This window comes from Canis lupus, chromosome 4 (genome assembly GCF_011100685.1).
Source record: "Canis lupus familiaris isolate Mischka breed German Shepherd chromosome 4, alternate assembly UU_Cfam_GSD_1.0, whole genome shotgun sequence".
Taxonomy (NCBI): Eukaryota; Metazoa; Chordata; class Mammalia; order Carnivora; family Canidae; genus Canis; species Canis lupus.
This window is the reverse complement of record NC_049225.1, coordinates 39,571,483-39,586,714: the sequence shown is the minus strand read 5'-3', so window position 1 is coordinate 39,586,714 and position 15,232 is coordinate 39,571,483. Positions and strand designations below refer to the sequence as shown.

Sequence of the window (15,232 nt, the reverse complement as noted above, 5' to 3'; positions counted from 1 at the left end):
GACAGATGGATAAACAGGCCATTACAATGGAATCTGATCAGGGTGGCTTCAGAAGTACACAGAGAGTATTCTCAGATCTGGGACGATCAGCACCTACCCTGAGATGGGAAAGCTTCTGGAGGAGGTGACAATTGAATCTTAGCATAAGAATCAGCCAAGCAAAGAAGAGGAGAGGATGATTAGGCAAAAGGAGGCGTGGGAGTGAAGGTCTAGAAATAGGTAAGAACACGGTGCTTGGTGGCACCTGCCTGTTCCTGGAACTCACAGGGAAGGGAGACAGGGGAGGAGCCTGGAGGAGTAAGGAGCAAGTCATGAGGTCTGTGGATTTCTCCTGGAAGAATGGAGATGCATTAAGGGTCTTAAGTATAAATGTGACCAATCATGCTTGTTGGAACAGTCACCCAGGCTTCAGATGTCCTGAGAGTGGAAAACAGAGGGCAGCAGACTTGAATCCAGCAACTGCTCAGTACTATTTTCCACGAAGGAAAGAATGTTGATATTTGCTGTCTCCAAGGTTCTCCATCTCTGTATTCCAAAGGCATGAAAGTGGAAGTTGCAGATGTAACTTGGGGCAAGGGATCTGAAATCAGGGTGGTAAGGACTTGGGGGTGGTCCAGCCTTGGGGGTTACACAGCTCACTTCTACGAATTCTATTCAACAAAGCAAACCACAGGCCAATCCAGGTTCTAAATAGATTCCACCTCTTCATGAGGGGAGAGGCAAAAATTAGGAGCCGAGCCATCTTTGTATGCACCATCCCTTGCTTATATATCCTCTTAAATCATCTATTATAGAATAGGATACATGATAGGCACTTAATAAATATTTTTTAAGAATTGACTGATTGGGCAGCCTGGGTGGCTCAGCGGTTTAGCGCCGCCTTCAGCCCAGTATGTGATCCTGGAGTCCCGGGATCGAGTCTCATGTGGGGATCCCTGCATGGAGCCTGCTTCTCCCTCTGCCTGTGTCTCTGCCTCTCTCTCTCTCTCTCTCTCTCTGTCTCATGAATAAATAAATAAAATCTTTAAAAAAATTGATCAATTGACTAAATCATTTACTTTTATGTGGGAATCACTGACCATAAAATAGATCAGTGTTCTTCTTGGAATAAGGGAGAAGGCAGCTCCATGGATTGAAGAGAGCCAGCCAAACTGCAGTCAGTCCTCGTCTGTCCTATGACCTTCGGAAAAGTTACTCAGTCTTTCTGGAACTCAGTATGCTCATCAGGAAAATGAGGATAATTATACCTACATATGACAGTCCCAATACCCACCTTACAAGATATGTCCAGGTCTCACTGGTCATGGGTTCTAGCCTCCAGAATAGCCTTGAGGTGATAGGACCCAGTGAAAGAAAAGATGGGTTTATCACAGAGAAACAGGCTTTATTTTGAGGAGGAAGAAAATTCTTGAGTTATTTTAGAGCACTTTCATCTGGAATAAATAGAACACCACCAGCAAAGAAGACATTGACCTTTTGATTTACAAAGATAGTTAACTGAAGAAAACCCATAACAAAAGGTTGCCTCTGGGGACCAGGAATTAGAAATGGAAGGGAAAGAAATGTTTTGCTGTTTACTTTTTTGGCATCATCTGAATATTTTTCTCCCATGCATGTATTCTTTATCTAGTAAAATAATTCAAATATGAGAAATTAAAACATTGTTGAAACAATGTCTTCCCTGTCACTATTACTTTGAGCACATAGTTGGTCATTAATATAATTCACAGCTTTAGAAAGTGCTAATTCCATTTTTCCTATATTGGGAAGTCTTAAAAAGAACAGAGTAGAACTCCCAGGGTCTTTCTTCTCGCTCTACCCTGACTCAGTTTCTCCCTAGACCCTCTTACTCTTGGAATATTTTTGCATTTGTTCATTAAATGCCTGCTCAGCCTGGAGACAGTTCAGGTGACGTCCCATCTTTGCCGCCCATGATGCACACTACACTCTCACGGCCTCCTCCTCTCCACACAACCTCATCAGCTGCTCCTGCTGCTGCTTGGTTGGCTTAATCGTTTGATTTGTGATATCCAGGCAGCCTAATGTCTGTGCTTCTTTTTTAAGCAAGATCATGATATGGAGCCAGTCAAGGAGGAAGAAGAAGCCTGAAAGAGGATGAGACAGAAGAAAGGGAGGAAGGAAGGAAGGAAGGAAGGAAGGAAGGAAGGAAGGAAGGAAGGAAGGAAGGAAGGAAGGAAGGAAGGAAATGCTGATTCTTGCCGTTGTGTAGAATGCCTCTCCACAGCCTCTCTTCCTCCAGACCTTTCTCCACTTGCCCCAAGCTTCTCTTGTCCCTCCACCCTGGCAAGCTTGTGCTCTTGCATAGTGCACAGACTGGCACAGATCAATAAATAACGCTCTGAAAGACAAAAAGAAGGATTTGTTTTTTAAGTCTACCACATTTCCCAGTCACTGCACATATATGTACACATCGAAGGCACCTGCAGGTGCTGTTAGGTCTATGAGATTGGCGATTAGTCCCACCATCCACTTCTCGGAGTTTCCACCACTGCCATGCCTGTCAGTACAAATGGGACCATGAACTGATGTGAGCTGATGTGTGAAAATATCACCTATGGTCATATAAATAAATAAAGAAAGTGTGGTCGCTTCAGCAGCACACATATCAAAATTGGAACAATAAAGAGAAGATTAGCATGGACCTTGCGCAAGAATGACATGCAAATTCATGAGGCATTCCATTTTTTGAAATAGGGCAGAGGATCATAGGGTAAAGGAGGGAAAACTGAATGGGAAGTAATCAGAAAGGGAAAAAAACCACGAGAGACTCTTAACTATAGGAAACAAACTAAGGGTTGAAGGAGGGGAGGTGGGTGGGGGGGATAGGGTAACTGGGTGACAGGCATTAAGGAGGGCACATGATGTGATGAATGCTGGGCATTATACGCAATTGATAAACCACTGAGCACTACATCTGAAACTAAGTATATATTTTATGTTGGCTAATTGAATTTAAATTAAAAAAATAAAAAAGAAAGAGGGAAAGGAAGAACAGAAGGAAGGAAGAAGGGAGGGACAGAGGAAGGAAGGGCTGCCCTCCCATGTTTACTGTAGCTCTTGATCTTTTTCTTTCCTTAAATCATTTTTGCCAGTCTCCAAGTGTGATTCCCAGCAAGTCATCCCCAGACTTAAGTGATAGCTCTTGCTGTTGGTTAAATTGTGTCCCTCAAAAAGATATGTTGAAGTCTTGACCCCCAGTACCTTGGAAAGTGACCCTATTTGGAAATAGGGCTGTTGACAGTGCAAATAGTTGAGGTCAAGCTCGAGTGGGCTGGCCCTTAATCTAATAAGACTTGATGCCTTACAAGAAGAGGAGACACACAGACACACAGGGTGAATGCCTGGTGAGTAGAGGCAGAGGCTGGAGTGATGCAGCAACAAGCCAAGGAAGGCCAGAGATTACTGCCAGCACCTGAATCTGGGAAGAGGCAAAGAAGGATCCTACCCAGAGTCTCAGAAGGAACACAGCCCTGCTGACACTGTAACTTCAGACATCTGACCTCCAGAACTGGGGGAGAGCACCTATCTGTTGTTTTAAGCACCCCGGGTACATATTATGTTATGGCAGTCCTAAGGAACTTAATCAACAGGGCTCCCCACAGCTGTCTTTGGATCCTCAGTAGGATAGGAGTCTCAGAAGGAACCCCATGATCGATTTCAATTGGGTCAACCAGAATGGAATTTTCGAAGTGAAACACACACACTCTCACTGGATTCTAAAAGAGGCCCACTCCCTTTTATCAAAAATGCAGAGACATTTGAAGATACAATGTGGCTTTCTTTTTCTTGTCCTCAACAAACAAACAAACAAATGAAGGAACAAGTTCTCAGGATAACAGGGCCAGGAGGGTGGAATGATGGAGAGTGGACAGAGGGGGAATGTGGAATCTCAGAACTGCTTCTTTGTTGTCAGCTGCATGCTCCTGACAGGCGGATCAGTTAGGGCCCTGGAAGGATGGCCATGCCCTGAATGTGGTTCTGATGGAGATCCATGGGAAAGGGCCATGTTGGAGAGGTAGGGGACAAACCAGGGATGGTAAGGCAACAAAGTGAAGCTGGAACCAGCCATCAGGCCCCAGAGGAAATGTGTTATTGGGAATGAAAGTCATGGAGACCTATAGCTCCTGGTAGACACACATCTAAGTGGGTAGGGATGAGGACGAAAGACATCAACCTTCTCTTCATTCTTTTTTTTCCCGACCCCCTCTTCATTCTGAACTTAGTTTTTCTTTTGTTTTATTTTTGTTTTTTTTTTTTTTCTCTGCTAAATGGCAATAAGACCACTGACCTGATAGGCCTATGAGAAGTTAACCTGAATTATAAGAGACCCAGTGTAATACTGGGCACAGAAGTGTGTCCTCAATAAACATCCTGTGAATAAACAATGAGGGATGGAATGAATGCTTTTATAAAGCACACACAATAATTTTCTTTTAGCAAAAAAAAAAAAAAAAAAAAGCCTCAAATGATAGACTTGGATAAATTATGCCTCCGCTCCATGTCATAAAAGTTACAGAGGGAATTGTATAGCATATCAGAGATAATTAACTCCAAGTTGAAACAGGGCTGCCAGAATTCAGGAAGGATTCCTCTCGTCAATCTTGCCCTAAAAAGGCACCGAGGCACATGCACAGGAAGGAAAATAGAAGCCAATTAATTCAAAACATTTGGTACCTTGTAGCCTCAAGAGATTTAGACAGGAGCACTTAGTGACCGTGACTGAAATAGCAAGTGCTCAGGCCACACGGCAGGTAGGACGGAGCTGACTTGGCCACCATCCGGAAGAGTCCACTTCTAGGGACTGTTGAATCAAAGGCAAAACGCAAGGTGGGGTTTCCTTAGGGCCAGTGGGTTTGGAAGGGGATTTGAAACCAAAGGCCCTTTCTCTGGGGAAAGAGATTGGAGTCTTTTTCCGGTTGCAAGGGAGAAAGATGGGCACTGTTGGGCCTCTCCTGACGTGCTGAGTGGTGGGCTAGAGGCTCCTGCACGTGGCCTCTGTGGGTCCTCACAGCACCCAGGGGAGGCAAAAGAGGAGGCAGGCACAGGGAGGGCAGGGATCTTGGCCCAGGCCCCGTCACCGCTGAGTGGCCCTGTGTGAATCTAGGCGGTTTTCATTCTACGTCGTATAAGTCAAATGTGTCGGCTCTGCTTTTAAGGACTGGCAGAGCAGTGACTTATGAAAGGACCCTGGGCCCTAATGACACAGTTGAGCACTGCTGTATCCTCCGCGACTTGAGAGTCCCTTCTCAAGGGAAGTCGGAAGTGTTCTTATCACATTAGCCACCTTGCATTTGGTTTTTCTGAGAGTCATGTTGGTAATAACATCACATAAATCCCAAGAATTCCTTGGAAGGTAGAAGTTGCAGCTCCCATGGCAAAAATGATCTGGTCATAGGCAGTGGATGGAAGACATGGCAAGAGAACTGACATTTCCTTTCTTTCTCCGTGTCCCAAGACCTTTTCAATAAGTGGTCACTTCTCTTAGATGGAGACAGAGAGAACCAGGATCAGATCCCAGAGTTGCCGTTACCTCCAGGGTAACTTAGAGCATGTCATTTAAATTCTGTAAGCTGCAGTTTACCCATCTGCAGATTGGGGTGCTCAACCAGCCTTCTCTGGGATGTGTGTGTGTGTGTGTGTGTCTAAGGTCATTCAAGGCCTGATATAAGGGTTATAAAAATGTTAAAGCAGCTTGTCCTCCAAGTCCAAATTTGAGGGACTACCTAAATTGGGAATTTAAAAATTTGACTACTTGGGACCCCTGGGTAGCTCAGCGGTTGAGCATCTACCTTCAGCTCAGGGCACGATTCTGGGGTCCTGGGACCGAATTCGACATCGGGTTCCCCACAGGGAGCCTGTTTCTCCCTCTGCCTGTGTCTCTGCCTCTTTCTGTGTGTCTCTCATGAATAAATAAATAAAATCTTAAAAAAATTTTTTTTGACCTCTTACAAGCATGTAGCCCTGTCCTTAGCAAGATGCTTAACCTGAAGCACCGTTGTCTGCTTGCCTTGTTTGATGGGCTATCTATCCCAGCCCCTAGACATCTGCTGCCTGTGGCTGATCTATTAGCTGCCTCACCTGCCCCCAGAGCAGAGTGATCTGTCCTCTGCCTCCATCCAGGCCACCATAAAATATTCAAGCAGCCTGACAGCAGATAACTTACTTTGACTAGATTCTCCTAAGGTCGTGGGTTGGGTTACAGATGAGAAGTCTGACCAAGTAAGAGAAGTCAGAGGTCTAGAGGTGGGCTGCTTTCAAAATGAGGAATGATCACAAAGAAAGTAAATCACAACTCAGGATGCTGCTTTTTAAACAAATGCAAACTTAGAGAGCTAAAACTCGCTACAGGCTCCCTAAAGGAGTAGTGAAGCCTGAGAACCGATTCCAGACAGTGGAGGATTACAGTTTTCAAAGTCATAAAGATCTAGGTTCAACTGCAGTGTGGCCACTTTCTAGCTATATTCCTTTGGTAAATTACTGAATTTCACTTCGACTCAACTTTTTTATACATAAGTGGGGGAAAATAAGTCCTACCTTCCTTGAATATGATCAAGTATTTGGAGGGACCTGGTATATGCTTACATTATGCAAGTTCCCTCCTCTTTTCCAATCAGGAGTTTCTTTTTATCTAGGTCAGCTTTAGGAAGGAGTGACAGCCAGGCATCATCTGATGGATAGAGGGTGACCCCATGAAGGGTCATCTGACACTGGAACAAAATTCACTCTATCCAGGCATTTAGAATATACCCTGATTCCTAGGATTTCTTTGCCATTCACCTCATTCTCCCCAGAAAGGATCTGAGGTTGTTTACTATAAAGTGCATTTATATATACTACCATTAATAAAACAAGAGTAGGAATGATAACAGCTAATGTTTACAGAGTGTGTGCTATACACCAGGTGCTGAGTTAAGTGACTTGCCCACATTAATATTTTTTCAAAGATAAGGAAAAAAAAGCAACATCCTGACAAAAAGGTGGAGGCATATGTACTAAGCCTTGATGGGCCTTTCTGGCTTTAACATCAGCCCAACCACGCATTCTGGGTCACAGTTATAAAAGAAATGGTTTCAGTGGGAGCAAAACAAAAAAGGGGCTTTGGACTAGAGATCTTTAGAGTCACAATAATAAAAATAATTTTTCCTACAAGAGTCCAAGCAGTAAAGTTGTTTCTGTAGCTGAGAGTTCATAGCTCTAAGATCTAAATATCAGTAGCTTCAGAACGGTCAGATTAAGTGCCACCCCCCCCCCCTTATGGCCACCAGCTCTGACTTCAGTGCAAAGCATCTTACATATTTTTTTAAATCTTGTTTATCCTCTTTTCCAACCAATGTTATGATAAAGTCTCAAAGCCAATGTTAAGACTTCAAAGCCTTTTACCTATGGCTCCTTTGGTGCCCCAGGGGACCCTGTGAAGCCAGGTGCATACTATAAATAATCCACTGGGTTATATCCAGTTTGCCTAATGGACACTCACACTGCAGGAGCAAAGTCTGCAGTTGAGGGTCTGAGGTGTCTCTGAGCTCCCTAGCAGTCCCTTCCAAAAGGGAAACTCAGTGAAGTCCAGAGGGAGTGCTCTCTCCCTAAAGGGAGAAAGCACACATTTGGGAGGATTGTTGCTTTGGCTTGGTTCCTTAGAAGTAGAATATCACTTAATAGGCTTTGGGCTATAAGGTTGCTTCTTGCTTCTCTGGCTGTAGCTTCTGTAGGATAAATAAATGCAGGATCTGTCTTTCCTGGTCAGTGCAAAATGCTCTTAGGATCTGGCAGGCCCTAGGTCGCCCCTTGTCTCTGCTGCACTCCCAGAACATGCCAGACTCTGTCTACATGGAGCGTGTACACTCCATCTCCACAATCTCCATTCACACATTCCACTGACAACTCTCCTGTGAGGTAGACACAGTACAATCTCCATTGGACCGCAGAGGAAAAGGAGGCTTAGAGAGATAAGGTAAGCTGCCTGAGCTCACAGTCCACAAGCGGCAGAGCTCCAGCTAGACCCCAGGTCTCCATACCTCTAGAGGTATGATGATGTGCTGAATCACACATGGTGAGCAGGTCACAGAGCAGGACTCAAACTCGGGACTCCAGACTCCACGTCTAGTGCTCACTCCACAACACTGCACAACTTCTCAGCTTCCAGTCATCCTTTTAAGAAATATTTACTGCCCACTTCCCAGGCACCAGGAGCTATTGGAAGGCCTAAGGATACAGCTGTAAGACAGAGAAGATCTGTGTCCATGTGGGCTCACCGTCTAGTGGAGGAGACAGACTATAAATAAGGAAACCAATAGGTTGACAACATCATTCTGGTTGATATGAGCCTCACGGTAGAAATATTCAGGGGCTGAAGAGGGAAGAAGGGTTGGGGGTGTGGGGTCATTGATTTAAACAATGAGGGTCAGGAGAGGCTTCTCAGAGGAGGTGATGTTATCTGAGAGCTGCATGATAAGTAGGAGGCAGACACGGAAGACAGAACAAGATGAGTGAGAGCCTGGAGCTGTGAAGTTTCAGTGACAGGGACTGATACAAGGGTGGGGTGGCAGAGAAGGTCATGGATGAAGACACGAAGAGCATCGGGTGACGTGGAACAGAGGCTAGCCACAAGCCTTAAGGACATATGGAGGGTTGATATTTTCCTAAGAGCATTACAGAAGCACTGAAGGGTTTAGGCACAGGGGTGACAGGACCTGAGTTTGCTTTTAGAAATCCAAGAAAGATTACTCTTAGCTGCTGTGTGTGTGTGTGCGTGCGCGCGTGCGCCTGCACTTGTGCATTTGCACACATGCCCTGGGGGTGATGGTGGGGTTGCAACTGGGGGTCAGGGAAGTCAGCAAGATGCTGTTGTGGGGGCCCCAGCAGGCCTGAACTAGGGTAGTGGTGATGAGAGTAGAAGAAGAAAGCAGATTTGGGTCATGTTTGAAAACAAAGGCATCAAGGCCTGTGAATGGCTTGAAAGTGAGCAGTGGTAGGGGTCGGTGTTCAGAATGACTTTCAGGATCCAGGCTCCCTCGAGCATATCAGGTGAAGAATATGGCCATCTCTCCTTGGGGCTGCTGGCATAGGACTGTGAGGGCAAGACTTGAGGGGCAGATGGAGGGCCCTGCAACTGAGGCCTAAGTGTCAAGTCCCACCCTGTAGCAGCAGGAGCCTTTCCAGCAACAAGCAGATCCCTCTGCCCACAAAACAGGCAGATAACAAACTCCACTGTGCCTGGAGCCTTCCCGGGGGCGGGGGGGTGGTGGTGGTAGCAGACAGCCAGGCCCTGCTGCAGCAAGGGCACTGCACTCTCTAGATTGGGTTCCTGGAAAAACTGCTCAATTATTGATAAGGAGCCCTCCTGACATCACTGAAAGACGACAAGGCTCTCTCCTTGCTTAAGTAATGCCTCTCTGCCCAGATCTGAGTCCTCCAGCTCAGCAATGGGGAGACGGGGGAGGTGAAGAAGAGGATGCAACAGTTGAAACACAGCCGTGAGGAAAATACTCAGCATGTGATAATGAAGATGCTAATACTGTAATAATGAACATTTTCTGAACACTTGCTATGTGCTAGGCAGAGTTCCCAGAGACGAGACTCTTCTTGAGAACTCTAGGAGGGAAGTCCTATAATTATGCCCCTTTTACAGGTGAGAACACCGAGGCAAAAGGAGGTTAATCCAACTCATCCAGGTCATCCAGCTTAGCAATGGCAAAGCCAGGTTTAAATGCCAACAGCCTGGCTCCAGACTCCATGGAAACTCCTACTACCCTGAAATGTCTCCATGTGCTCTCCCAGGTAGGATGTTGGAGCTGGTAGCAGAGAAGGCTACTTTCCTTTCTTCATTTAAAATGAATTAGTTAGGGATGCCTGGGTGGCTCAGTGGTTGAGCAGCTGTCTTCAGCTCAGGTCATGATCCTGGAGTCCTGGAATTGAGTCCCACATCGGGCTCCCCGTGGGGAGCCTGCTTCTCCCTCTGCCTATGTCTCTGCCTCTCTCTCTATGTCTCTCATGAATGAATGAATGAATGAATGAATAAATAAATAAATAAATAAATAAATCTTTTTAAAAAAGGAACTAGAACAATGTGGGGAATATTTAATTAAATCCCTGTTAGGGGCTTATATTTACTACTTTACTTAGATTTACTAACCCTCCGTGAAATGAGGACTCTTGTCAAGCCTATTTTACAAATGAGAAAATGGAGGTTAAGAGAGAGAAGAGGTTTTACTAAGGCTGGGCAGCTAAGGAAGGACAGGCCTAAAATTCGAACCTTGGTTGTTTAATTCCAAAGGCAGTGACTTCTCTAACTGCACTATGCACACTCATATATGTAAACTGTATGTATAAGTTGCTCAAGTTCATTTAAAAGAATAGTACTGTTTCAGCATAGAGCACACATGCTGTGTACAGTGCATCCTGGTGTGACCGAGCATTGCTATGTCCTTAGAAAGCCTGGTGAAAGATCCATCTGAAGCTAAAATTCCAGCTGCTCCCATGTTTCTTCCTCTGAACTCAGATGTGTGCCTTTCTTTTCATGACCTTAGAAGAAAGGAAGTTAGACCTTAGGCCCATTTCTTTAATCTTCCACCAATTTACTGCTTTGAAATAGTCTGTTGTTTCCCTTTTATTTTGCCATCTTTGAATTTTTTTCAATATTCCTCCTTCTTTTTCTCCCTCCCTCCCTTCCTTTGTCATTTAACCAACATCTATTGAGCACTTACTCAGTGGCTGCGATGTTGCAGAAAGATCACTGGCAGTGGGGCAAAACAGGCCAGTATTCACTGCCCTTGATTGATTAGCTCTGTGGCTTTGGGCTGGTTCTTTCACCCCTCCAGCCTCAGCATCCTCATCTCTAAAATGGGCTAATCCTACAATGTACTCCACTCCATTTTACAATGTAAAATGAGCACTCCTCAGCATCCTCATCTCTAAAATGGGCTAATCCACAATGTACAAAGTACTCCAATGTACTTTTGTACTCTAGTGGTCACAAAATGAAGCATAGTCACAGCTGTGAAAGTGTCCCACAGGGAACTTGGCATGGGATGGGTGCTCAGTACATGTTGATGGACACTGAGACTTCGGGTATGAGAAGATGCTGAGGAGGAGCCACAGACTCCACCCTTGAAGATCCTCTGCCTAGAGAAGGAGATAGGGCAGAAACAAGGCAGGGTGTGACAGGGCCCTGGAAGAGGGAAATAAAGTATCCTGAGGATTAGCAGGAAGGAGACAGGCTTGTCATGAAAATGCCTTAGGTTCTACAGAACAGCCTGGAAACACATTCCTCTCTCTCTTTCTCTATTTCTCTCCTTCTCTGAGGGGTCAGAATGATGTTTTTCTAGGCCAGATCCGAAACTGCCCTGAATCCTCAGTAAAATAGGGCAGAAGGTATCGAGGTGATCCTACCTGTGATTGAGGCCAGCGGGCTTAGAAGCTTGAGAAAGCTCCCTTGGGCTGCTTGCATCTATAGGCAAGAGCCAGAAGTCCAGGTCTGCCCTGAGCCTGGCTCTGCCACTTCCTAAACATGTGACTTTGGACAACTGCCTTTCCACCCTAAAGCTTCAGGCCCATCACCTGTAAAATATTATTAACAACAGTTCCTGTCTTTAGGGCTGTTAGGAAGACAGAGAGAACTATACCCAAATCCAGGGCATATGGAGTATGTATAAGGACCAGCTTTTAACTTTCTTTCTCTTCCGGATAAGTGGGGACATGTTGGGGGCTCTTCTGAGACAGGTGGATTTTATTGGCCAATTAGAATTTTGGCAGCTCTAGAATACCTAAAAGTAAGCACTTGACAATTTTATGTTTTCTATGTTCAACAAAGGCAACACTTAGAAATAGGTGTGTTTTGAATTAATGGAAGCAAGCTACTTAGGAGACAAGTCTCTTGCATCCATAAGCCAAGTTTAGGGGCAGCACCCATCAGACTTGCTCTTGTACTCATATTGCAGGGTAGGTTTAAGGTAGACTTGATGGGAAGGATATCCAGGAGCACTTTTTCGGCTGCAGCCATCAAATTGCGGTGAGCCCTGCATAAGGGCCAGTACTCTCAATGATGTTCAGAACTTCACAATGTATACACACACACACACACAGATGCTCCACTAGACTCATTCATGCAGTCATCTCATGCACATGCATGACCAATCAAGGGACATCTTCTGAGGAGGAAAGGAAAGAGCATTCGACCAGGGAAGCAGACCTCTATTTAAATCCAGGCTCTCTCGGTGTCCATCGAAAGATGAATGGATAAAGACGATGTGGTCTATGTATACAATGGAATTTTACTCAGCCATTAGAAACGACAAATACCCACCATTTGCCTCAACGTGGATGGAACTGGAGGGTATTATGCTGAGTGAAATACATCAATCGGAGAAGGACAAACATTATATGTTCTCATTCATTTGGGGAATATAAATAATAGTGAAAGGGAATAGAGGGGAAGGGAGAAGAAATGGGTAGGAAATATCAGAAAGGGAGACAGAACATGGAAGACTCCTAACTCTGGGAAACGAACTAGGGGTGGTGGAAGGGGAGGAGGGCGGGGGGTGGGGGTGACTGGGTGGCGGGCACTGAGGGGGGCACTTGACGGGATGAGCACTGGGTGTTATTCTGTATGTTGGCAAATTGAACACCAATAAAAAATAAATTTATTATTTAAAAAAAATAAAATAAATCCAGGCTCTGCCTCTTTCATCTCTCTGAGCCTCAGTTTCCTCATTTGTAAAGATGGGGGTAATAGCTGGGGCTCTTGGGAATATTAGATTAGAGAACTGATATGAAAATGAGCCAACACAGTGCTTGGAAAGTAGAAGGGGCTTAATAAATGCTGGTCAAATTGGAATCTGTTGAGGACTACAGGGACACAAAGATTGGGCAAATTTTGAGGGGATCCTAAGGGATGTCAGCCTTGTGTCAGGTTCTGGGCATACAGAGATGAATAAAACATACCATCGTGGGGTTTTTGTTTTAGACAATGGGATGGATATACGATATACACAAACATTAGAAAAGAAATCACAAAAGAAGTCAAATTTATGCCAGTTGTAAAGGACATAAATGGGTTTACAGTCAGAGACACTCCTGAGCTTGCAGGGTTCTCTTTGGCTATTTCTGACTTTGAAGAGCATAGCCATAAAGAAAAATGAAATTCAATACTCCATTCAATTCAAACTGGTGAAGAGACCTCATCCAAGGTATAAGGCACAGAGGGTGATGTCAGGCTCCTGGCTCAGCCAGCACAAGTCTAGCCAAGCATGTGTGCCAACCATCCCATCCCACAATCCCAGAAGCAGGCCACCACTGAGATCCCAAACTTCTCTTTGCCTGCAAATCTCCAGCTCCAGGGAGGCAATGGCCTCTCAGTGGTTCCATTTGAGAAGCAGTGTTCTGGAAATCTCCCCTTTGTACATCCAGTCCCACACTCTACCTTCTTCCACCTTGCTCTGTGTCCTGGGAAGGCTGATCTAGGTGGATTGAATCAATGGAGTCCCCTTGCCCTCTGGTTCCTGCTTGGGCCCAAACAATGGGGAGCCTGAGTAGGCAACAGGAAGGAGGGAGGAGAGAAAGGTTCTTATTTATTTATTCCCCTGCCTCCACCTTGCTGTGGGTTGGTTGTGTCCCTCTACCAAAAGCCACAGCTCCTGCCAGGTGGGCCTCTCCACATAGGTCACCACTCTGTCCTCTTTCCTTTCAGGCCTAAGGGAGGTGACAGCACTCAGCTATTACCAGCCCCAGGGAACTGCACTATCCCTGTGGTTTCCCCACATCTTTGTAAATGGCTCCTTTATTAAACTCTTCTTGAATCACTAATTTAAGTGTGCCATCTGTTTCCTGCCAGCCCCTGACTGACACCTCTAGGTTCTCAGCTTTACTCTGTGCATATATTTTTCTGGACCAGTGGAAAATAAGGCTGGAAATTTGGCCATGACAAGGTTGTCCTTCCAAACCTTTGCCCATCCTGTTTGCTGTTCACTTTGGGCCAGTCACAAGAGTCATTTTCCTCCCAGTTCTAAGAAAAGGTGGTTTTCAGGCCTAATCTGAGCTCGGGAATCTCAGGTATATATGGAGACAGAATTCACATGAACCATGGGGGCATATTCACCTACCATAAATGGTGCTTCTCAGGATTAATTTGCAATTACACCCACTACGCCCTCAGGAGGACCCTGATACACACATTACATACTTATTTGGTTATGATGTTGGCTTGACTTTATTCCCTAATGATTCACACAGATAGTGTCCCAAACATCCTCTGCTCTGTAGTCATGTCATATATATCTGCAATGTGAAAAAATGTAGTTCACATTTCTTTGAATTCCTATTGGGTGCCAGGCACTTTAGGCCAGGTAGTAGAGAGTGGGATTGACACAGTGAATGGACATGCTTTCTCTACCCACTTGCTACTTATCCATTGACTAGCTTCTAACCTTGAGCCAGTTACTTACCACCCCTGTTAATGCCTCAGCCTCCCCATTGGTAAAATCCATATAATTGTCTCTATCTCTTAGAGTTGCTATGAGGATTAAAGTAGTAAGATGTATAAAGCACTTATACATGTTTATTATGATTATGTGCATGATCTCATCTAATCTTCATAATGGTCCTAGAGTATGTGATTGTCATGACTTTGCAGGTCTGTCTGACCCCAGAGCCTGGTTCTAGCACACTGTGTCTATGGAGACGATGAGGGGTGGCCCACCAGTGTGTTGTGTCGTGACTTTGTGCCAGGAACCATGCTAAGCTCTTACATACATTAGCCCAATTCAAACTTAAAATTATGCAACGAGGAAACTCTTATCAACCTTATTTTACAAGAGGAAACCAGGGTATCAAGGGTTAAGTTACAGGCGTAGGGTCATGCGAAGGATTTAGCTCTGGCAGGATAGAATCCTGGTATCTTCAACCCAGACATTCATGCCCTTAACCATGAGGAGAAGACAAAATGCCACGCTTTTCAATTTGTAAAACTTGGGGATCCTACAGAAGCCCCTCCGGGGTGTGGGATGGGGGGTGGTTTCTGCACTGTGAGCTCCATCCCAGTATAAACCAGGTCGGTGTCCTTAGCTGCAGCAGTGAGAAGCTAGCTTAGCGCTGAGGCTGGCAAATGCAGGATCTGATGTAATCTATTCCATTACTGAGTGTGCAGTAGCTCATGTTTAAAAAAAAAAAAAAAAAGGAAAAAGGAAAGAAAGGAAGGAAAATGGGGCCCAGAAGCAGT

At 45.1% G+C, this 15,232-nt stretch overlaps 1 non-coding gene across 1 annotated transcript; it reads left to right on the top strand.

Moving 5' to 3' along the window:
- Positions 1-2,602: 2,602 nt before the first annotated feature.
- On the top strand, positions 2,603-2,709 carry LOC119871660. Its single transcript, XR_005358732.1, has one exon. It is a non-coding gene; the product is annotated as a U6 spliceosomal RNA (small nuclear RNA).
- The last annotated feature ends 12,523 nt before the right edge of the window (positions 2,710-15,232 follow it).